Source organism: Balaenoptera ricei, chromosome 19, assembly GCF_028023285.1.
Source record: "Balaenoptera ricei isolate mBalRic1 chromosome 19, mBalRic1.hap2, whole genome shotgun sequence".
Classification (NCBI taxonomy): Eukaryota; Metazoa; Chordata; class Mammalia; order Artiodactyla; family Balaenopteridae; genus Balaenoptera; species Balaenoptera ricei.
The window spans coordinates 10838591-10861794 of record NC_082657.1 but is presented as its reverse complement, the minus strand read 5'-3'; the positions used below and the strand labels follow the sequence as shown (position 1 = coordinate 10861794).

General features: G+C 40.7%; 1 protein-coding gene and 1 pseudogene across 2 annotated transcripts in view; both read right to left on the bottom strand.

The window, feature by feature from the left end:
• ZNF235 (zinc finger protein 235) overlaps window positions 1–12653 on the bottom strand; it is a 47166-nt gene extending 34513 nt beyond the window's left edge. The window contains exons 1-2 of one of the 2 annotated variants that reach the window (XM_059904989.1): window positions 12553–12653; window positions 12139–12214 (exon numbers count right to left, since the gene is read on the bottom strand). The gene's annotated coding sequence lies outside the window, so the exon portion shown is untranslated. The remainder of the gene's footprint in view (window positions 1–12138; window positions 12215–12552) is intronic. The other variant, XM_059904988.1, reaches the window with a different exon arrangement.
• The window catches only part of LOC132353967 (carcinoembryonic antigen-related cell adhesion molecule 1-like), a 902477-nt pseudogene that overhangs the window by 719573 nt on the left and 159700 nt on the right, over window positions 1–23204 (bottom strand).

The window sequence follows — 23204 nt, the reverse complement described above, 5'->3', positions numbered from 1 at the left end:
ACGCGGCTTGCACGATCTTAGTGACCGGCAGTGAAAGCGCCGAGTCCTAACCACTGGACGGCCAGGGAATTCCCTAAATTGGGACATTTTTGAAAGTGAAAACGGGTACAGTTCCTAATTACACTAAGGCAACAGATATAATTTGGCACTATTATACAGACAACTGGGAGATAGGGTCACCGCACTAATGGGGATTGATATAATTCTATTTTCTAGTACCTAGATGTCCACTGTCACCTAGGATGTCCCAATAACCAAGCCAGGAGACTAACTGGAACAAAAAACACACACCTGCAGAAACTGAGCTGCAAGAGGAGAGGGATGAAACTTGAATTTTAAAAAAATGATAATAGGATTATTTCAGGAAACTGAAGTTCAGCATGTATGTGTGCATAAGTGCATGAGCAAGGGCCCACACACTCATCTAAGTCCCATCTCCAATTTACCAATTAAAAGTCTCAGTAGATGAATTTAAGGGGAGGATTACCAATGATGAGGGCAAAGATAGTAATCTCAAAGACTAAGTGAAAGAAATTTCTCAAAATACAGCACAGAAATACCATCAGTTGGAAATCAGTGATGGGAAGAGAGGAGATGTGAAACGTATATCCTGGAAATCTATCATGTGAGTAAAAGGAATTCTGAAAATTGGAGAAGGAAACAACAGAGGCAAGAAAATAATGAACTAGATAATGAACGAACATTTTCTTGATCTGAAGAAACAACGCTGCAGACTGATAAGGCTACCAAAGGTCATGCCTGGATTGACGAGAAAAGGAAAAATTCCCATCTTGGCAGAATTCTGGAATTCTAAGACTAAAGTGAAAATCTTAGAACCCTCCAAGCAGAAAGAACAAGCTACTCATAAAAGCAAAAGAATCCATTGATATTGAACTTTTCCTCTACAAAACAGGAACACAGAAGTAAGTAGAAGCACTTTCTACTTAGAATAGCAAGCCAACAGTTCTGTACTGAAGCTAGACATCACTTACTTGTCAGGGCAAAAGGAAGGATGAGCATGAATTCAGACAGTATTGCCCCACAGGAGGAAAATACTCAAAATGAAACAGAATTGCTAAGCAGCAAATGCTGTCGCTCCTAAGAGCTATAAGCCTAAAGAGAATGAGCAGCCTCATGAACTCGGTGGAACCAAGGTGCCCGCTGGTTCTGTGCTGGTTCCAGTTATTTCCGTATCATCAGGAAGCAGCAACTCCAGAACATCGTTTTATCAACCAGGAGAGGCTGGCAAATAAGACCAGTGCAGTATCCTGCTCATCCAGCAGAGGTCGCACTCCACGAGAAGCGGGTCACTGTCCCAGCCCCCGATTCTAGGCAGTAGTGAGATTCTTCCCAGGAGGAGAGGCAGCCATAAGAACACAGCTCTGTAGCTCTAAGGGGGGATAACCTCACTTGAAAGAGTGTGGGTGAGTTTACTTGATCATTTCAGATATCCCATTTTACATAGATTTATTGCTTGAGTAAACTGACATTCACTGCAAAATCTAAAAAGTAGAAGAAACATTCCATAAAATCCTCCTTATCAGAACAAGTTGTTGTTTATACAAGGTGTCCTTCACATGCTATCTGATGCACATATACACACGTACATATGTTCATATGTTTTTGATATTAATCTGTAGACAGAACCTATTTTCCGTAAAGCCGATTATGTCCCGTCATGTTTGTGCCATCATTTTAACAGCTCCATGTTATTAAAAGCATATCAAAGCATATCAAATCTTACTCAAATTCTTCTTGAGGAACACTCGTTATATCCATTTGTTGAAAACTTAGTGACATCATTCATGGTACTTATCTTTTCTATGCTTTAAATTTCCTAATTTAAATTTAAATTCCTGTTCTAAGATTTGCAGATCGAAGAGAGATACACATTAAACATTTCAAAATATACTAACTCCTCTCTGAAATTTATACATTTTTTTTTACAGCTACCCATAGAGAAAACTGTGTAAGAATGTCAAGCCTACACCAATAATGAAAACATCTGAAAATAAAATGACCACATGCAACAATTAAAAAAACATTTTTTTTTCGTGAGGATTAGGAGGGGGAACTTTGGATAGGGAACTTGACAAAATTAATATTCTTCAAATCCAACACAGCCCTACCTAACAAATGTTGATGGGAGAAATGCTATAGCACTCTGAATATAATCACATCAAAGCCTCAATGAAAAGATGAATAAAAAAACTAATCAGTTTAAAGTTTACTGTGACAACTTTTGTCATTAGCAACTACTTTTGACACTTTCTAAGTGTTACAGAAAAATTCTACTTTAACACTCTAGTGGGGTCAAAAGATTTAAGTGTTACGGAGTATTCAGTTAGTGAAAGATTAACGAAAGTAATTTTTTAGCCAGGCTATACCATCACAAAAATCATAAAGGATAGCTGAATTCAGATTGTTTACAAGAGATGGAATATGAAACAGAGTCCCAAATACTAAGAACCCAATTTGAGAACTGTTTTGTAAATTAGCCAACGATAGCCCCTGTTTACTGGCCCTATGTTGTTTACTTTTTTTTTTTAATTTTGAGTTTATTCTTTTTTTTTTATTAATTAATTAATTTATTTTTATGGCTGTGCTGGGTCTTCGTTTCTGTGCGAGGGCCTTCCCCAGCTGTGGCAAGCGGGGGCCACTCTTCATCGCGGTGCGCGGGCCTCTCACTATCGCGGCCACTCCCGTTGCGGAGCACAGGCTCCAGACATGCAGGCTCAGCAATTGTGGCTCACAGGCCCAGCTGCTCCGCCGCATGTGGGATTTTCCAAGACCAGGGCTCGAACCCGTGTCCCCTGCATTGGCAGGCAGATTCTCAACCACTGCGCCACCAGGGAAGCCCCTTACTTTTTTTTAAATTGAAGTATAGTTGATTTACAATGTTGTGTTAATTTCTGCTGTACAGCAAAGTGACTCAGTTATATATATATATATATATCTATCTATCTATCTATCTCTCTCTCTCTCTCTCTATATATATATATATATATCTTCTTTTTCATATTCTTTTCCATTATGGTTTATCAGAGGATATTGAATACAGTTCCCTGTGTTATACAGTAGGACCTTGTTGTTCTATGTTATTTACTTCTTTATAGCCCCCTGGGACCATGAGCTCAAAAGCCTGCTGGTGCCAAACTGAAATCCTCATGTAATCAATTATTTTAATACAGCCCAAATGAGCACATTTTAAGTCATTTGGAGCCTGCTTATTTTGTACACTCTGGCAAATTGCATCCAACATCTGCTAGCCAGAGATTAAAACAAACCCTGGAGCTGTAACAGACCCTAAGCAGCTGCTGCCTTTCGGAGTTCTCTGACCTCAAGGCTCCACCTTGTACTGCCAAGCGACATCACTTAGACCTGTAAGCCCCCGCCCCCCGCTCCAATCCCCACCTCCCCCGGAAGTTCCCTTGCCCTCTTTCTCTTCTCAGTGGTGGTAGTGGCCACCCACCGTAGTCTCTGGAAGGTCTCATGCTCTGAGACTTCCCTTCACACATGCGATCTTATCAAAGCACCAACCCAATGAACCTGATTGGGTACCACTGCCACTTCCTGGTCATTTCTTTTTCCTTGATCAGCCCCGAAATCTTCCCACTCACTATAAGAACAAAGGCTGGGGAAAGAACAGGAGCCAATCACACACCAGTATAAGACCAAATTTGATGATGAATTGTAGTACTATTGGTCTTCTGCATTTTGACTATCTACTTGAATTAGTTTTATTAAGACCATTGGATTCTTCTGAATATATTTTATATGAAAAATTTCAGATGAACTTAATATAATTTTCTCCCTTTTATATACATTTTCTCTCTTTAATCATAAAACAAACAAGTTCTGAGCACACCTACAAAGCACTAAGCAATGCTTAGTAAGGCTGTGTGGCTTCAGCAGTGAACAAAAGCTCTGCCCTCATGGAGCTTACATCCTAGTGGAAATCAATCTTGGCATGTCTATGATCACACTTTTAAGGACCTGATCATAGCCATCCTTTCTAAGGCCTCCCTCCTGAGTAATATGTGATAAATGCCACCGTTCTGACTGATGCCCTTAGTGTACCACTTACGAGGGTTCTCTGCTGTGTGGGCTCTTAACCACTGGGATGTGTCCAGCTACTCCTGAAACACAGACTTTATTTTTTTTTTGGCCACGCAGCATGCGGGATCTTAGTTCCCCGTCCAGGGACTGAACCCGTGTCCCCTGCAGTGGAAGCGCAGAGTCTTAACCACTGGACCGCCAGGGAAGCCCCTGAAACACAGACTTTAATGAAAATATTTTCTCTTCTATTTGACCAGAGGATTCGATGAATTTAGACCTCACTGAAGTCTTTGACAGTCACCATTTCATAGAACTGTTTCCCTACGTGGATCCTCGGATAAAGTTCCTCCCACTCTCATTACTTCTTCAAAATTCATCTTGGATAAATGTGATGATTTACAAAATGTGATCTCCAACTGAAGCGCTGACCGCATAGCTCATAATGGTAAGGTTTCTCTCCTGTGTGAACAGTTTGATGATTCTGAAGTCACAAGAACCATCTGAAAACCATACTGTATACACTTTCATATTTGTATGGTTTCTCTCCAGAGTGGAGACTATGATGAAGTTGAAGTCTTGAGGTGTAACCGAAGCACCTAGTACACATCCCCTATTTATAGTGTTTCTCTTCCACGTGGATCCTCCAATTAATCCAGAGAAGACTTTCCCACACGCCTCACAATTTTATGGTTTTCTCCCCACGCCCCCAACCCCGAGTATGGGCTCTCTGGCAGGCTTGAGGCTATAGATTCTGACATAGTCTTTACCCTTTACTTCTCACATCTGAATGTTTTCTCTTCACTGCTGTCTCTCTGATGGACCAGAATGGCCTGACCGAAGCCCTTTCCACAGTCCTTGCAATTACAGGGCTTCTGTCCTGTGTGGATCCTACAATGAATTTTAAGATCTTCGCTATGACTGAAGTCTTTTCCACACTCCTCACATTTGTATGGTTTCTCACCAGTAGAAAACTGAACCTGACATCGCAAACTCCAACTTCAAGCCCTGCCCATACTCCTCACGCTTATAAGGTTTCCTTCAATTGGGTGCCTTCTGATGAACTTTAAAATATGAATTGATAGAAGCAGCTCTTTTTTAAAAAATAGGGATTGTCTCCTGTATGGACTACCAGATGAATTTCAGAACGGGAGTTTCTCCTGAAGTTCTTCCCACATGCTCATATTTATCTTGTTTCTCTCCAGTGTGGACTCCTTGACGGGCCTGAAGACTTGAAGACTGAAGCCCTCATCACGTACTTAGCATACACACGGTTGCTCTCCAGTGTGGATTTTATGATAGGCCTAGTAGTGTTAGAGCTGGCTGAGCCCTTACCAGATTCCTCACATTTACAGGGTTTCTATCCCGTGGGGAATCCCCTGATGAATGTAAAGATTTGAGCTACAGATGAAGCCCTTCCTGCTTTCCTCACATTTGGACAGTTACTCTCCCACGCGAACTTTCCAGTAAGCATTCTGTGCGGGTGTACGATGGAAGCTCCTCCCACATACATCAGGGTTGATGGGTTTCTCCTCAGTGTGGATTCTCTAATGGCCCTGAGGATGCAAGGTGTGAATAAAGGCCCTACCGCACTCCCGACAGTTAATAGCGTTTCTCTCCTGTCTGGATTTTGCAATGAACACTAAGCGCTGATCTACAGCTGAAGCCTTTCCCATATTTGTGAGCTCTGAAAGAAGCCCTTACCACACCTAAAGCATTTTCCTCCCATGTGAAGCCTCCAACGAATACAATGAGCTGAGCTGTAACAGAAGCCTCTCCCGCATTCGTTACATGTGTCAAGCGTCTTTCTGAAATAGACTCGCTGATGAAGATCAAAGTCGGAGACATTACTGAAGGCTTTTGCACACGCAGCACACTGGCAGCTTTTCTTTGCTGTATGCATTATTCTACGCTGATCACTGGTTAATAGCTTCATTCTGGCTTTTCCATAATTACTGGAGTTATGAGATTTCTCTCTTTTGCAAACTCTCTGAATGTCATAGTGGTCTAAGATACAACCAAGCTGCCAACACACCAATCATGCTTCGTGGTCCTTTTTTCATGGGAACTTGCTGACATCCACTCTGATTATCCTGTGCTTCGGTCAGATATGTTTTCCACAAAGTTTCTAAATTTAGACAGACATCTAAACGTTTGAGATTTTTTTTTTTCAGTTTTTCAATTCACTGTTACATGACTTCAGAGGAATTGTTTTGAGAACTTCACTTCCCTCCCTGTAAGAACAGTCAATTAAAAGTTGTCTCTCCTGGGGACTTTCCCAGTGGCGCAGTGGATAAGAATCCACCTGCCAATGCAGGGGACACGGGTTTGAGCCCTGGTCCAGGAAGATCCCACATGCCGCGGAGCAACTAAGCCCGTGCGCCACAACTACTGAGCCTGCACTCTAGAGCCCATGAGCCACAACTAATGAGCCCTTGTGCCACAACTACTGAAGCCCACACGCCTAGAGCCCGTGCTCCGCAACAAGAGAAGCCACTGCAAGGAGAAGCCCATGCACCGCAACGAAGAGTAGCCCCCGCTCGCCACGACTAGAGAAAGCCCGTGTGCAGCAACGAAGACCCAATGCAGCCAAAAATAAATAAAATTAAATCTTTAAAAAAATAAGTTGTCTCTTCTGGAACAGACTGGTGGTTGCCAAGGGGGAGGGGGTTGAGGGAGGGATGGAGTGAGAGGCTGGGGTTAGCAGATGTAAGCTTTTATATATAGAATGGATAAATGAGATCCTACTGTATAGCACAGAGAACTATATTCAATATCCTATGATAAACCATAATGGAAAAGAATATTTTAAAAAAGAATGTATATATAGGTACTACTGCACAGCAGTAATTAATGCAACATTGTAAATCAACTATACTTCAAAAAAAAAAAAAGTTGTCTCTTCTGTTGTCGTGGCAGGGGCTTGATGAACAGGCTCTACATAACTCTGCAGAGCTGAATGTTTCAGAATCAGGGCCACGCCGCCCAACCTACACACCTGGACATCAGGGCCCTACTCGAAATAGTTAACAAAATGTTCACAGATGGGATTAGCAGGGGATTTTTCAGACAGAGTTTAAAGTCATTTTTGCCTTTGAACATCACACTGGAAAGTTATGCTAATGTCTAAGGGGCTGTGAGGCCTTGGAATGGCTGGAATAACTCGCAAGCTTGGGAGAAAAGTATCTTTATCACCCACTGCCTGGAATGCAGTGTGAAAGCAGAGAGTGGTCCTTCAGCTCTTGCTGGGATATTCCGTCCATGAGAATTAAGGGGAAAGAAAGCTGATGTGGTGACATATGTGGTTTTAAAACCTAGCAGTAATTCAGAGCTCCATAAATTCCGGGAAAAAAAGAGTAAAAACCTGGAAGCTAATCTTTTACAACAGAGACAGAGCCTGGGAGAATGAAGAGAACAGGGCACAATGCAAACTCTGAAAGCCAACCCTGGAAATGGATTTACAATGTGTCTGGAACCCTCATATGGATGACCCTTCCCTTCCTTCAAGTTCCCCACTCAAATGTCAGCCCATCAATATAAAATTGGTTACTTTACATTGGATGGCCATATTCACCATTCAATGTAAAATAAGAAATCCTCCCCATACCCAATTGACTCCTGGTGGTCTCCATCCCATAATGAAATGTAGGCATTAACAAAATTCTGCCATTAATAATTACAGCAGCTGACATCTATTGAGGACTTATGCATATTAAGGCACTAATTTAAGCGCTTTACATGTAATATCTGATTTAATCTTCACAACAGTTAAGACAGAGATAGGGACAATAAGGAAATTAAGACACAGAGTTAAGTAGCTTCTTCCTGATAATCCAGTAGCCAACAGAAAAACCAGGATTTTCACTCCGAGCCTTAACTTCCCAGATAGTAGCTCTCGACCCTGGCAGCATGTTAACATTGCAGGAGAGCTTAAAAAAATGCTTAGGCCCTGCTAAAACTAAATTAGAATCTGTCAAGGCATCCGTAATTTTGGAAAGCTCCCCAGGTGATTTCAGGATGCAGTCAGGGCTGAGAACCACTGCACTAGGTGATGAACCCAGATGATCTGTGGCCTGAGTCCTTGCTCCCAGCCCCTACACAACCTGCCTCACTAGGAGTAAGGGAACTAACTTCCCAAGGGTTCCCAGTGAGCCAGGAAGGGAGCTGAGCCCAGCATCCAGGCCTCCTGACTTCCACCTTCCCTCTTCTCTCCATTATAGATACCAGTGGAGCAACCTCTAAGAAGAAAGAGAAGCATCATGGTTTCTTAGTGCCACTGGAGGCAAACACCCAGAGTGGAAAGGCAGACCTGATTTTAGATCTACCAGATCAACTTTAAAAAAAAAAAAATAGAGGCAATTCTTATAAGCCCCTCTCTGTGCTGAAACATTCTGAATTCAAAGGATAAAGGAATCACGTTAAGCAGATTTTTTTTTTTTTTTGGCCGTGCTGTGCAGCTTGCGGGATCTTAGTTCCCCAACCAGGGATTAAACCCGGGCCCTCGGCAGTGAAAGCGCAGAGTCCTAACCACTGGACCACCAGGGAATTCCCAAGCAGATATTTAAAAAGTAGTCTTCAATAGGCAAGACATGGAAACAACCTAAATGTCCATCAACAGATGAACGGATAAAGAAGATGTGGTACATATATATACAGTGGAATATTACTCAGCCATAAAAAAGAATGAAATAATGCCATTCGCAGCAACACGGATGGACTTAGAGATTAACATACTAAGTGAGGTAAGTCAGACAGAGAAGACAAATACCATATATCACTTATATGTGAAATCTAAAATATGACACACATGATCTACAGAGACAGACTCACAGAGAGAACAGACTTGTGGTTGCCAATGGGGAGGGATGGATTGGGAGTTTGGGATTAGCACTTGCAAACTATTATATATAGAATGGATAAACAACAAGGTCCTACTGTATAGCACAGGGAACTATGTTCAATATCCTGTGATAAACCATAATAGAAAAGAATATGAAAAAGAATGTATATATGTATGTATGTATAACTGAATCACTTTGCTGTACAGCAGAAACTAACGCAACATTGCAAATCAACTATACTTCAATTAAAAAAATAAAAGAAGCCTTCGTATAGAATATTGATGTTTGTTCAAAGGTAAGATAGCATCGAAGTTTCAAAGTGAAGGGGGTGAGAGAGAAGAGGATACCTTGAAATATCTCTATGTGCTCTACATATTCCTTCTGAAAACTTCTTGCTTTTGTCATGCTTGATATTACAAAATAAAATGTCTTATATATATTTAGTTTTTGCCACACTCTAGCACTTATATATAATCCAACCGATGATATATAGTCTCTTTTAACCCATACAATAACCTCATGAAATATGTAATGATATTGTCTGTATTTTACATCTTTGACCCTGAGGCACAAAGATTAAGTAACTTGCCCAAGGTCACTGAGTAAGTGTTAGAGCTCAAAACTAGCGGTCTGGATCTGGAGTCTGAGCCTTAAGTGCTCAGAATATTATCCCTAATCAATTAGCTCTCCTTCTCGCTGTCAGGGTTCTGCCTAAGATGGAAATGTGGTTATGTTCTTGCATGACATACCTCCATGGCTCCCCTGTGCCTTTAAAATAAACACACAATTCACAGAAACTTTCCAGGTCAGACCTTTTCTCTCCCTCTCACCACACGAAATTTCTGGCCTTAGTATTCCACTTGCTTTCCCACAAAAGCCTCCAGGCCTCTCCTTGGGCTGTTCCTCTTCTACCTGCTCATCTAGCTTTTAGACTTTAATTATTCTCAGTTTAAATATCCTCTGCTTCAATATGTTTTCTCCTGGTTTTGACCTCATCCTCAAAAACTTCTAAGCCTACTTGACATCCTAATGAAAGCAGAATGTGCTAGCCAAGAGCCCAGGCAATGGAACCAGGCTGCTGGGACTTAACTCTGGCTCTGCCATTTCCTGACTGTGTGACCCTCAGCATAAGCCATTGTTCAAGGAACCTCTCTGTGCCTCTGTTCCCTCATCTGTAAAACAATAGGGTCTTATGAGGAATACGCAAATTGATACGTGCAAAGCATTGGAGTCTCTGCCTGTTAATAAGTGCCCAATAGATGCTAATAATTATCATCATTATGATTAAAGTTACCATATGATACATATAGGACCACACATTAGTGCTGGTTTGTTTCTAAAGACATGTGTCTTAGACCATGAAAATATTATCAATAAATATATGTCAACTTTTGAATATTCTGAAGAAGTTGGCAGATGCTCCAAGAAATAAAGCAGCAGTTCTCAAGGGATAGCCTGTGGACTCCTGTGGGTCCCAGAGACCCCTTCAGAGAGTCCGTAGGGTCAAAACTATTTTCCTAATAATACCAAGGCACTGGTTGTCTTTTTCGCTGTCTGTAATCACAATGATGGTGCAAAAGAATGTTGTTGAAAATCGCTAGCACCTTGGCATAAATCACAGCAGTGACACCAAAAATGTAAGCAGTCACTGTATTCTTTATTGCTTTTCACTCATAGTAAAAACAGTGATAGTTTCACTTAAGAAAGTTCTTGATGAAACAGTAAAAATTATTAATTAAAAAAAAAGTTATTAATTTTACTGCATCTCAGTCCTGGGGTATACGTCCTTGTGATAGTCTGCAGTAAAATTTATGCTTACTTACTGCATATGCTTATGCTTACTGCATATGCTTACTGACAACAATGGTTGTCCCAAGAAAAGGCAGCTGTGGCCATTCTTGGAGTCACCAGGAATACTAGGCATTTCTTTCTGGAGAACATCCCTTTTCTTTTAAGAACAACTGACAAACTATGGTTGCTCAGATCTAGGTATCTGGCAGAACTTTTGGAAATGAGCAAAACAAGCCTGTCAATTCAAAGAAAATTACTGGCAGCAAAGTATCAGAATTTTGGAAAACTTGTATCACTGAGAGCTTGACAGACTTCAGGTCTTTAGAGACAGGACTTTTCTGATAAGACCGGTGATGGTATTGACAAATATGATTTTTTAAAATCTTGTAAAAGCAAATGTGTCAATATTTGAAATATCTGTAAAACTCGGCCATTAATATTTTCCAAATGAGCAATGCATAATTTCATAAAACCATTAATGGATAAAAGGTTCAAAGTACACAAAATACAAAACGGACCAAAGGGTTGTAATGTAATGTAGTACAAAAAGTACTCTGGGGGCTTCCTTGGTGGCGCAGTTGTTGAGAGTCTGCCTGCCAATGCAGGGCACACGGGTTCGAGCCCTGGTCTGGGAGGATCCCACATGCCGCGGAGCAACTAGGCCCGTGAGCCACAACTATTTAGCCTGCGCGTCTGGAGCCCGTGCTCCGCAACAAGAGAGGCCGCGACAGTGAGAGGCCCGTGCACCGTGATGAAGAGTGGCCCCCGCTCGCCGCAACTAGAGAAAGCCCTCGCACAGAAACGAAGACCCAACACAGCCAAAAATAAATAAATAAATAAATTAATTAATTTTTAAAAAAAAGTACTCTGATATGGTTTCAGATTCCACATTGCAATAACCTTAAGAAACTACCACTTGTGGATCTTGGGTGCAGTATCAAAGGAGAATATTATCTGTAAAGTCTATTAAAATAATCCTTTCTTTCCTAACTATAACTGTGGGAGGCTGGATTTTCTTCATTACTTCAACCAAAACAATATCTCACAACAGACAGCACAGAAGAGGATATGAAAATCCAGCTATTTTTCTTATAAAAAGTCAAGAATCAAAGAGATTTGCAAAAATGTAGAACATCGCTACTCTTCTCATTAAATATGTATATGGAAATACAGTTTTCTCATAAAAGCTAGTTCTGCTATACGTTTATTTTAAAAAATAGATTAATAAAAAATTTTTAAGTAATTTTTTAAAAGTATTACTATTCCTGAACAGTAAATACACTTTTCATAGGGCCACTCTAAATGTAATTTGTATAAAGCCCCTAGACTGGAACTTAACAACTAAGGCTTAATTACTGGCATCGCTCACAACCAAATAAATACACAATCTACCTTTTCTCCCATTTATGTGAATATCTTTTACAGAAGAAGAATGCCAAGTCCTACTCACGTGGGGCCCTGGGCCAGGAGCCAAGGGGTTACTTACTCCCTGCACTTCGGTGCAAGTCCTTCTTGTGAAGTCAGGGCTGGGGAAGGAAAGGAGGCTGTGAAATATCACCATCGTCCAAATGAACCACAGAGGACATTCCAAAGCTATTAGGAAGGTACTGCTATCAACCCATTTAACAGATGAGCACACAGAGGCACAGAGAGATTAAATAACTTGACCAATGTTATACTGCCAGAAAGTGGCTGACAGGTGTGGGAGGCGAATTGGGGGAGCTGAGCGCGGGAAAGACTGCAACCCGGGCCCGCGCCCAACTCCGGGACAGGAGAATCTCCCCAAACTCGAGACGCCTTCGCCTAAGTGAACTAAAACTGTCGTCCTTACACCTCAAATATCCGATTTCCCCCTTAAACTCACAACCGGGTTGCTGTTGCTCGAGAGCAACTCGAGGAAGTTCCAGAAGGTTGCGGGACGCGAAACTGACAATCATTACGAGAGAAAAGATGGTCATAACCTCGCCCACCTGGGCCGGAAATGCCTGCAACTACCAGGAGCCCTAGATCAACATTTCCCAGAATTCCCCATCACGGCCCTTTGGGAACGGAAGTGCCTGGGACTACACGGAGTTCCTGGACTACACTTCCCAGAATGCCCGAGGAGGACAACATCCACAGCCCCGCCCACTGGGGCGGAAGTGCCTGCGAGTACTCTGAGCGCCTGAGCCGTGTTTCCCAGAATGCCGAGGGGGAGCGCTGTCCACGGTCCTGCCTGCCTGGGGCAAAAGTGCTTGCGGTCATTGGGAGCGCCTGGACCACACTTCCTACAGGTCCCTAGGGCAACAATGACTACAGCCTCGGCTTCCTGGGCGGAAATGTGGATTACTACACTGAGTACATAGAATAATTTCCCAGAGTCCTGGAGGGGAAAATATTCTATAGACATGTTGTTCTGGAGCCCAAATGTCTCCAAAAGAACCCAGAGCTTCAGTGGACTGAGCGCCACTGACCTGCTTGCCTGGACAGAAGTTTCTTTTTCTAGATCTGGATCGTCTACATTAGTTTCCAGAGTGGCTGCATGGTGGTGCTTCCTGCCATACAGCCCTTTGGTGTTACCAATAATTGGCTTCAGTTTGGATGAATTCTGTGCCGCTGGTTGAGCCCAGTTTTCCCTTTTCTTTTTCTCACTTCCCCCGCCCCTTTCTCATATAACTATACTAATAAGCGGTTGTCAAGGAAATATGTTGTATAGGAGAGAAAAGTGAAGCTTGAAATATGGAAAAAAAATTAAAATCATCATAGAGTGGGAGTGACGTGTGGGTTAAAAACGGAGATCTTGAAAGAGGATTGGCCTGAACTGCACTGAACAAATTTAAGGAACACAAGATCTCAGTCTTACCTTGACTGGATTGCCTTCTTTGTTCCATGTGTACCTGGATGCATCTGGAACTCTTAACGGTGTCAGCTGGGGTGGGCTGTTGATTCCGAAGTACCAAGAAATCACAAAAAGGCAAATGTTCATCAGGTCATAATGCAGAAACATTAAAAACGTCCAGCATTTCCTTGGTTTTAATTCTCACTTTAAAAGTGAATGAAAGCTGCACTGGCAGGGAACTGGAATAAACACTGCAATATTGAAAGGGGTAAATCCTATATAAAATCTTGAGAATATTTCTTTTTTGAGTTTATCTTCAGATATTGTATCACCTACTATCAACCTGCTCTTTGCACAGTAAATCCAATAAATTAATAACATGCTTTAGTATTCCACAAGCCAGTTGAAATCAGAGAGGCCATGATTTATCCTGTGAGATATGGGCTCAAGTCCAGAAAAACTGTAGAACAACAAAAACTACCACCACCAAAACCAAAACCAAACCAAAACAAACAAAAAACCCCACAAAACCCCAAACCCAGAAAGGTTGTCCTGTCTACTTTTCTCTTCGATAAGAATGAAATATTCTATTATGAAAACTTTAAAAAACACCAGTGGAGAAAAAAGTTAAATGTGCATAAACTCATCTTACAGATTAAACGTTATTGATGTGTTGCCCCACATGCTTCATCTAACACTTTTTTTCTTCCTTTTTTTTTTTTTTTTTAGAAATTCACGTTCTTTTATTTATTTATTTATTTATGACTGTGTTGGGTCTTCGTTTCTGTGCGAGGGCTTTCTCTAGTTGTGGCAAGTGGGGACCACTCTTCATCGCGGTGCGCGGGCCTCTCACCATCGCGGCCTCTCTTGTTGTGGAGCACAGGCTCCAGACGCGCAGGCTCAGTAATTGTGGCTCACGGGCCCAGTTGCTCCGTGGCATGTGGGATCTTCCCAGACCAGGGCTCGAACCCGTGTCCCCTGCATTGGCAGGCAGATTCTCAACCACTGCGCCACCAGGGAAGCCCCTCTTCCTTTTTTATTACTGAAATAAAGTACAAATCCATGACATCTTGTCATTTCTCCCTAAAATATTTTCATATATTTCTCAAAAACATAAGGACATTTATTTGCATAACCACAATACTATTATCACACTGAACAAAATTAATAATACCTCCTTAATATTAACTTATTCTATCCTTATTTGAAGTTCCAAATTCTTTCAAAAGTCTTTCACACTTGGTTTGTTTGAATCAATATCAAAACATGTCCATTCATTGCATGATTGTTGCATAAGTCTCGTGACTCTCCTGCATCCTCTTGACCTACTGAAGAAATTTTATCAGTTGTCATGTAGGATTCCCATATAGTGGATCTGTCTGACAGCTTCCTGGATCTGTCATTTAACTTTTTCCTCAATTGTTGTTTTATGTGGAGGACTCCAAAGCAATGCACGTTGAGAGTAAGAGTGAAAAGGGAAGTAGACTTTCAGTCCAACTCTGAGTCATCTTTATCCCCTGAGAGTGTATTAAGGAAATCCTGGATTGCTGACGGCCTCACAGCTAACTGTCAGAAGAAAATGACATTTCTGTGGAAGAAAGACATTATCATCCCTGGCTACAAATTATCACTACGTTAAAAACTACAACATAGGGACTTCCCTGGTGGTCCAGTGGTTAGACTCTGTGCTTCCGCTGCAGGGGGCGCCGGTTCGATACCTGGTGGGGAAACTAAGATCCTGCATGCCGCATGGCAAACAAAACAAAACAAAAAGACAAAAACAAAAATACAAAAAAACTACAACATAAATAATGGACAAAGTAAATTTTAACACCAAAAAACTATGCTGGAACTACTATAGGATACATCATAGTGATAAAAGATTAAATTATCCAAGAACATAACACAAATATATATCTACATACATGTAATAAATATCCTCAAATATATTTTTTAAACTGGCAAAACTAAAAGGAGAAATACTCTCTGATTACCTAATAAAATACACACACGTGCACGTGCACACACACACACACACACACACACACACACAGTAAAAAACAGTAAGTATATGGAAAAATTAACCCTATTAGGAAATTTGATCTAATTATATGTAGAATACACATCTGCTCAGGTACATATAGAATGTTTATAAAATTTGACCATATGCTGGACCATAAAGCATAAATAGCAAATTTCAAAACACTTTAATAATATAAAGTATATTCTCTGGATAAGGTGCAATAAAGCTAGAAATCAGTAATAAAATCCTTACTAGACAATTGTAGCATGTCTGTAAATTAAGAAAATCAATCTTAACCATGAATTCTTTTTTCTTTTTAATTTTTAATTTTTGGCTGTGTTGGGTCTTCGTTGCTGCCCACAGGCTTTCTCTAGTTGTGGAGAGCGGGGACTACTCTTCATTGCAGTGCATGGGCTTCTCATTGTGGTGGCTTCTCTTGTGGAGCACGGGCTCTAGGCACGCAGGCTTCAGTAGCTGTGGCACGCAAGCTCAGTGGTTGTGGCTTGCAGGCTCTAGAGCGCAGGCTCAGTAGTTGTGGCACACGGGATTAGTTGCTCTGCAGTGTGTGGCATCTTCGTGGACCAGGGCTCGAACCCATGTCCCCTGCATTGACAGGTGGATTCTTAACCACTGTGCCACCAGGGAAGTCCCAGGCTAAGCATATTCTACCCTATTCCCCCCTCTATTTACAAGTAAAACCCCTACACAAAAAACATAGGGAAACTAATAAAATTCTGAATGGTGGAAAGAAGATTCAGACTGGCTAGGGACATCAGGACTTGAGGAATAATCTGACGGTGAGTTCCCTGGTGTCTGTCGGTGTGCACATCCCTTGCAGGACAGAACCCTTTTGACTAAGTCCATTCTCCTTCAGGTAACCACAAAAAGCTGCACTACTTCCCCTCTTCACTCAGCCCTACTGTCCTGGAGACTGTGGGCAGAGCCTTGTTTTCCATTCCTGCCCTGCACTAATGAGGGGCTACAGTCCCCTTCCTACCAGGGATTTTGGAGACCGTGGGGTGGAGCCCTATTGACTATCCTCCACATCATGCACATGCACTGAGTAAAAGTCAGCAAAGAAGCAACACCTACCACATCCCAGCTAGAAAGGGAGAAGGATTTCAGAGAGGATGGAGCTGGAAAAGGGGACTTAAAGTACCTCAGGAAAAAAAAAGCTAAAGAAATAAAGAAAGAAAATTAAGGGAAAGAAGGGATAGATTAAGCAAATGTGGCAAAAATCTTTATCGCGGTGGAATCTGATGGGAACAGGGGAGTCCACTTTACTACTCTTTTTGAGTGTTGGAAAATTTTACAGCAAAAACTCAAACAGTAATCAGAGCCCAATTAGTTCAAATTCTTCTATTTTTGTGAAATAAAGCAGCCATCTTAATCTCCCTCAGCCTGTTTTTTTCACTTCTGCAATCAGGATGTGTCCACTTCTTGAGAATAGGAATACTGTATTTAGGAAAAATAAAGCAAATCCCAAGTTACCTGGAACTTGGTAACATATCCTATTTTTGAAGGAAAACATAGTTGAGGGAAAAGGGAAAACCCATGACATCACTGTTGCCTGCCCAACCCAGGTTAGTTAGGTAGGGTCTACACAGGTAGGATGAGAACATTTAACTAGCTGGGCCTATTTGGTCTCTCTCACCTGTATAATTTCTTCACATATCCTTCTTCCCAAGTTTCCCTTTCCTCTTTTCTCACCTTCCAGCCACCTCATGCCCCTATCTTGGACTCTTACATGACTCTCACTTGCTACTGAGGCTTTCGGGTCATGTTCTTTCCCTTTTCTTAATTTCCCAAATGCCATGACATCAGCTAGTCCTAAACAACTTGAACAGGAGGCTACAGAATTGTTTTCTTAGAGACATCTCAGGGAAAATTCCTGTTAACAAGGAGTGGTGTCTTTTCTTGCTTTCATTTTCTAGAACTCTACTATTGTTCTGCTAGTTCTGTAGCCTGAGGAGTAGCTTTAAATTAGCTGAAATCTTAAATCTTGGCTTTCAAAAATCTCCACCAAAAATTTGATACTAAGGTTGTCTAAACGTTTTTTTAGAAGAGTGACAAACATTCATCAGTAGGATGTAAGTAATAATACATAAACATAGTAGAATACTATGTATGCGGCCCTTAAAAGGATGTAGCAGATGGGACTTCCCTGGTGGTCCAGTGGTTAAGACTCCACGCTTCCAATGCAGGGGACCTGGGTTCGATCCCTGGTCGGGGAACTAAGATCTCACATGCTGCACAGTGCAGCCAAAAGAAAAAAAGCAAAGCAAAGCAGAGGTTTTAAATTTTGATGAAGTCCAATTTATCAAATCTTCTTTTATGGATCATACTAAAAACTCCTTGCTTACTTAGGTGACAAAGAAAACTGTCCCATGTTTTCTTCAAGAACTTTTGTTTAGGATTGACTTTTAGGTTTAAGATCCATTTTGAGTTAATTTTTATATGGTGTGATGTATAGGTTGAGATTCATTCTTTTGCACATTGATGTTTAATTATTCCTGCACACTTTAATGAAATACTATTTCTCTCACTGAATTGCCTTGGCACGTTTTTCAAAAAACATTTGACCATACATGTGTGTCTATTTCTGGACTCTTATCATGTTCTACTGTTCTATGTGTTTATCCTTTTACCAATAACACATTGTCCTGATTTACGGTAACTTTGTAGTAAGTCTTTTTTTTTTTTTAATCATATGTTCTCTTTTCTTTAATCTACATGTACAACATTTGATTCATGTTTGTTCATTTATTTATTTATTTATTTATTTATGGCTGCATTGGGTCTTTGTTGCGGTGCGTGGGCTTTCCCTAGTGGTGGTGAGCGGGGACTACTCTTTGTTACGGTGGGCGGGCTTCTCATTGCAGTGGCTTCTCTTGTTGTGGAGCACGGGTAGCAGGCACACATGCTTCAGTAGTTGTGGCACATGGGCTCAGTAGCTGTGGTGCATGGGCTTAGTTGCTCTGCAGCATGTGGTATCATCCTGGACTAGGGTTCAAACCCGTGTCCCCTGCATTGGCAGGCGGATTCTTAATCACTGCGCCACCAGGGAAGTCCCTGTAGTAAGTCTTGAGATCAGATATTATGAGTCTTCCAACATTGTTCTTCATTTTTTAATATTTTTAAAGCTACTCGTTTCATTGTTTTTTGTACAGATTTTAGAAATAGCTTGTCAATTTCTGCAGTAACTCCTGCTGGGATATTGAGTGGGACTATGTTGCACTTATAGATCAACTTAGGATAAATGGCTTAACAATATTGAGTCTTCCATTCCATGGAACAGGTCACATCTCTTTGAGTAGTCTTTTAAATCTTTCATCAGTATTTCGTAGTATGCAGCATAGAGATCACACACACTCACCCCCACCACACCTACCAACACCCACACAAATTATATATTTGGGGCTACTGAACTGGTACTGCTTTTTTCTTTCTTAATCTCAGTTTCCAGTAGTTTAAGACTAACATAGTGATTTTGTATATTGACCTTGTTTCCTATGACTTTGCTAAACTCACCATTTCTACTAACTTTTCTGTTGATTCTTTGGACTTTTCTACATAGAGAATCTTGTCTTCTGCAAATAGTTTTATTTCTTCCTTTCCTATCTGTATATCTTTTCCTTTTCTCACTTCAGTGCACTGGCTATTAGCTCCTGCATGATGTTGACATGGTGGTGAGAATAGAAATCTTTGACTTGTTTCCAAACTTTGGGTGAAAGTATTCAATCTTTCACCATTAAAAATGATGTTATCAGTATTTTGTCAACATTCTTTATCAGCTCAAGAAAGGCTCCCTTTGATTCCTACGTGTTTGTTTTTGTTTTAAGTCATAAATGGATGTTCAATTTTGTCAAATGCTTTTCCTTCATCTATTTCTTCTTTTTTTCTGTGGATACAGTGAATTAGGCAGTTTGATTTTCATATATTGAAACAATCTGCATTTCCAGAATCTATACCACTTTCATGATGCATTATCCTTTTTATAAATTGCTGAATATGATAATATTTCATTGAAGATTTTTGTGACTTTGTTCATGAAGGATATTAGTCAATAGTTTTCTGTTCTTATGTCACTGTTGGATTTTGTTATCAGGGTAATGCTAGCTTTGTAAAATAACTCAGAAAGGTTTCACTTCTATTTTTTTTTTTTTTTGAAGCTTTTTTTGGTAGAATTAGAATCATTTTTTCCCTTATGTTTGGCTAGAATTTGCCAGTAAAACCATCTGTCCCTAAATTGTCTTTGTTGTTTTTTAATCTGTAAATTCAACTTCTTCAGGAGATACAGGACTATTCAGGTTGTCTACTTCATGTGTATGCATGGGTAATTTGTGTCTTTCAAGGAACTTGTACATTTTCCTTAAATTGTCAAATTTATAGACACAAAGGTGTTCCTAATATTCACGGGGACCTCAACACCTAGAAACCATGCAGTGGGTGGACACTTTGGGACGGCTGCTCCAGGTGGGAGGCAACAGGTATCACTTGCTCAATATAGTTTAATTACTTTTGGGTCAGAGAACATTGTATAGTTTTACTTCTTTTAAACTTGGCATGGCTTGTTTTGTGGCCCAGAATATGATTTATCTTGGTGAATATTCCAAATGCACTTGAAACGAATGTGTACTTGATCACTGTTGGATGAAGTGTTCTCTAACTGGCAAATAAGTCAAGTTGGGTAGTAGTGTTGTTCAAGCCTTCTCTGTCTTTACTGATGTTCTGTCATCTTGTTTTTATCAGTTACTAAGATAACTACTGAGGTCTCCACTATACTTGTGGTTTTCTACCAGGTTTCTCTTCATGAATCTTGAAGCTCTGTTGTTAGATGCATACACATTTGGCATTGCACGTCTTCCTGGTATATCCTTGGTTATATTCCTTGTATGAATTCTTTGTTGATATTAATATAGCTAGTACAGCTTTCTTTTTCTTTTCCCTCCTTCCTTCCTTCTTTCCTTCCTTTCCTTCCTCCCTCCCTTTATTACTGTGTTGGATCTTCGTTGCTGTGTGCAGGCTTTCTCTACTGGCAGCTAGGAGGGGCTACTCTTTGTTGCGGTGCACAGGCTTCTCATTGAGGCAGCTTCTCTTGTTGCAGAGCACGGGCTCTAGGCATGTGGGCTTCAGTAGTTGTGGCACACGGGTTTAGTTGCTCCGTGGCATGTGGGATCTTCCCGGACCAGGGCTCGAACCCGTGTCCCCTGCATTGGCAGGTGGATTCTTAACCACTGTGCCACCAGAGAAGTCCCCTCCAGCTTTCTTTTAACTAATTTTAGCATGGCATGCCTTTTTCCATCCTAGTCTTTAAATCTACTTATCTCTTTATATTAAAAAAGGTTTTCTTTTAGAAAACATAGAGCATATAGTTGGGTCTTGCTTTTTAATCCAATCTGACAATCTGTTTTAAGTGGTGTGTTTAGAACATTTACATTTAATGTAATTTTTGATATCACTGGATTTGAACCTACCATCATGTTAATTGTTTCCTATTTGTGCCATGTGTTATTTGTTTAATTTTCCTGTCTGCTTTTGGATTATCTTTTAGAATTCCAACTTATCTCCCCTACTGGCTTATTAGTTATATGCCACTTAAATTTTTTAAATGGTTGCTCAAGGGCTTATAATATGCATCTATTATTTTTCAGTCTACCTTCTAATAATATGATACCCATTCACATAGTATATGACAGCTACTTCCAATTTCTCTGCCTGTTTTGTGGTATCGTTACATTTTATTTTTATATATGCTATAAACTCACAAAACTTTGCTCATTTTTGCTTTAGGAAGTTGTATTTTCCAGTGATTAGAAATAAGAAAAATTATTTTATATTTTACTTCCTTTTAAACCATTTTAAAACTTCTTTATTAGATCCAAGTCTGTTTCTGGTATGATATTCTTCCAGCCTATGGAAAATTCCTTTAATATTGCTTGTAGTGCAGATCTGCTGGCGGTATATTCTATTAACTTTTGTTCATATGAAAATGTCTTTATTTTGCATACTTCTTTGGAAGATTTTTTTCATCAGGCTTGGAATTTTTGATTCACAGTATTTTGTTTCAGAATATTAAAGATGTTACTCCAATGTCTTCTGCTTTACGTTTTTTGGTTTTTTAAAATTTTTAGTTATTTATTTTTGGCTGCATTGGGTCTTCATTGCTGCACACGGGCTTTCTCTAGTTGCGGTGAGCAGGGGCTACTCTTTGTTGCAGTGCACTGGCTTCTCATTGCAGTGGCTTCTCTTCTTGCGGAACACGGGCTCTAGGCACGCGGGCTTCAGTAGTTGTGGCTCGCAGACTCTAGAGCACAGGCTCAGTAGTTGTGGCGCATGGGCTTAGTTGCTCTGCGGCATGTGGGATCTTCCCAGACCAGGGCTCGAACCCAGGTCTCCTGCATTGGCAGGTGGATTCTTAACCACTGCGCCACCAAGGAAGTCCCTGGTTTTTAGCCCCTGGTTTTTTTCAAGTTGGGGAGAGAAGAAATCTCTCTGGTTTTATTTTTTATTTATTTATGGCTGTGTTGGGTCTTAGTTGCGGCATACGGGATCTTTGTTGAGGCATGTGGGATCTTTGGTTGCAGCATGTGGGCTCTTCATTGTGGCACACAGGCTTCTCTCTTGTTGTGGTGCACGGGTTTTCTATTCTCTAGTTGTGGTGCACAGGCTCCAAGGCACGTGGGCTCTGTAGTTGTGGTGAGCAGGTTCCAGAGGGCATGGGCTCTGTAGTTTGTGGCACGTAGGCTCTCTAGTTGAGGCACACAAGCTCAGTAGTTGTGGTGCACAAGCTTAGTGGCCCTGCGGCATGTGGGATCTTAGTTTGCTGAGCAGTTATTGAACTGTGTCCCCTGCATGGAAGGCGGATTCTTTACCACTGGACCACCAGGGAAGTCCCTTCTGGCTTACATGGTTTTTGATGGGAAGTCTCCTCTCTTCCCCATCTCTGTTCTTTGTATGTAATGTGGACTTTTTGTGTCAATATTTCCTGCATTGTTCATTTGCTGCTGTTTGGGGATAACGTGCCTGTTTTTTTGGTTTTTGCGTTTTTTGTTTGTTTTAAGATTCTGCTTGTGTATTCTTGAGTTCCTGGATTCGGTGAAGTCTTTTATTATTTAAAAAAAATTCGTAGCCACTATCTCTTGAAATATTTTTTTCTCGTTCTCTCTCTCCTTTCACCCTGGGTTTCCAATTATACATAAGTTTGACCACAAAAAGTTTCCCCACAGTTCTTGGATACTCTATTCTGTTTTCTTCACACTTTTTGTGTTTCAGGTTGGATGATTTTGATTAGCCTTTATTCAAGTTCTTTGACACTTTTCTCAGATGTGTTTAGCCTACTTCCAAGTCCTTCAAAATCATCCTTTGTTATAAATTTTCTTTTCTAGCATTTCCCATTTGATTCTATATTAATTTCCACTGAAATTCCCTCATCTGTTCATGTATATTGTCTGCCCTTTTCATGAAAGCATTTAACACATCAACCAGTCATATAAAATTCTCTGGCATTTCCAAAATACATTCATCTCTAAGTGTGGTTTTATTGATTGGTCTGCTGTCTCTTGGCAGAGGGTTGTATTTTTTTTAATCTTGTAATTTTTTACTGAACACAAGATACCACGTATCAAACAGTAGAGACTGAAATAAATAGTATTTTTGCCTGGAACTGGGCACA